At 33.9% G+C, this 1,619-nt stretch overlaps 1 long non-coding RNA gene across 1 annotated transcript; it reads right to left on the reverse strand.

Moving 5' to 3' along the window:
- Nucleotides 1-700: 700 nt before the first annotated feature.
- Nucleotides 701-1,310, reverse strand: LOC121131456 (uncharacterized). The gene is made up of 2 exons (XR_005869063.2): nucleotides 1,087-1,310; nucleotides 701-1,016 (listed from the first exon to the last, which is right to left on the reverse strand). It is a non-coding gene; the product is annotated as an uncharacterized lncRNA (long non-coding RNA).
- Nucleotides 1,311-1,619: the final 309 nt, after the last annotated feature.

The raw sequence follows: 1,619 nt of genomic DNA on the forward strand, positions 1-1,619 counted from the left end.
CTTCTTTTGGGCACTTACAATCGAAGACCTCCATCTATCGAAATTGATAAATCATTTGATGAGCTGACCAACGGAATTAGAATTCCGTGGCTCAGCATACCTCTGCAACAATCTATTGCTCCGTTTGAAAATAGAATCAGCAGAATTTTTTTTAGTTTTTCGGGTTTCAACGCAAAGAATATTTTCTACGCTTGAAACTTCATTATATTCTGAGACATTAAAATGAAATATTGTAGAAATAAATTTAGCTTTATGATTTCGGATCATATTTGTGCCTTATAATTTTATATCTTGAGGAAAAATGTGCCTTTAACCAAGAACAACTTATGTTATATAGTAGAAACTTGATATAAAAGAAGGATTTAAAGGCCAAGCCTTTAAAGGTTGAAAGTTTCAATGGTCCTTATCATGTTCTAGGACTTAAATAACAATAATTATTATAGGTTTCAGCCTGAAGGCCAAAATGCGGTTGCATGGGGATATTATTATTTCATTCTTGAAAAGAGAACATCTAAGTATTAAGTAACTGCGTGTGATTGTGCTCATGAAAAGTAGAAACAACACTAAGGAATTGTTGAGGAGTTATCTTCTATATTTTAAAGTAAATTTTGTCGGTTCGTAGATCCCTAATAAAACCGGACAATGCAGGGTATCACCCACACAAAAGCACAAAAGAAAAATAAATCTATATACATAAAGATACCATAGATCTCCGAACAACAGCTGATCTGAACTTTTGCCATAACAGCCTCCTTAAGAAAAACTTTGTTGTTCTATATATTCTCTATCGTTCTATTATACAGTATACAGATTTCTTCAATAACAATAAAGATAAACTCATCTTATGGAGATGGTAACTAAATAAATAAAATATTATGACTACAAATGAGCTTTTTAACTTCATATGGATCATAGCACCAATGTTTAACTATAGGTTTTTTATTTCTCTTGGATTTTTCTTTGTATTGACACAAATTTCCTTGGGGACATTCACACATTTCTTCGTGGGCGTAAGTCTGAAATAAAGATTAAAATATGCATAATATGTAAAACCAGAGTGGATCATGAGTATCCTTGCAAACTTACTTTGGAACAAGGGAAGTCTCTACACGACAATTTTCTTGCGGTTCAAGGTCACATTCTTCTTGAGGAATACTTTGTACTTGAGTTTGTGTTTCATCGTGACAAACTTCCGGGCCAGGAACGGATATAAGAGTACAATTGCTTGAAATACAAATATTTCTGCCTACATTTTTGCATTCTGTTTTTGGATGAACTTTGGTGACTTTCTTTTTCTCAATTTTACACTTTTTTGACGGGCCACATCTCGCATTCCTCCCTTAGAGGAAGGGACTGATACCCCTCCCCCTTCTTATCATGAATGTAAGAGTTGGTGAGTGACATTTGCATCGGAGTTCCTCTTCTATCTTTTTGCAAACAGGTTCTTCTTGTTCGAGTCTCATAGTTCTTGTATAAGGTTTCGCAGAGTGTTTCGTAATGAGTAGAACAAATATTGTCTTCCTGACATTTCTGTATAATGGGTGTACGACATTTCTTGACTTTTTGATTATGAGGCTAGAGAAATGAAGTTTGCAAAAATTAATAGAGTTTGAAAGGAG

Source organism: Lepeophtheirus salmonis, unplaced genomic scaffold (genome assembly GCF_016086655.4).
Source record: "Lepeophtheirus salmonis unplaced genomic scaffold, UVic_Lsal_1.4 unplaced_contig_6677_pilon, whole genome shotgun sequence".
Classification (NCBI taxonomy): Eukaryota; Metazoa; Arthropoda; class Copepoda; order Siphonostomatoida; family Caligidae; genus Lepeophtheirus; species Lepeophtheirus salmonis.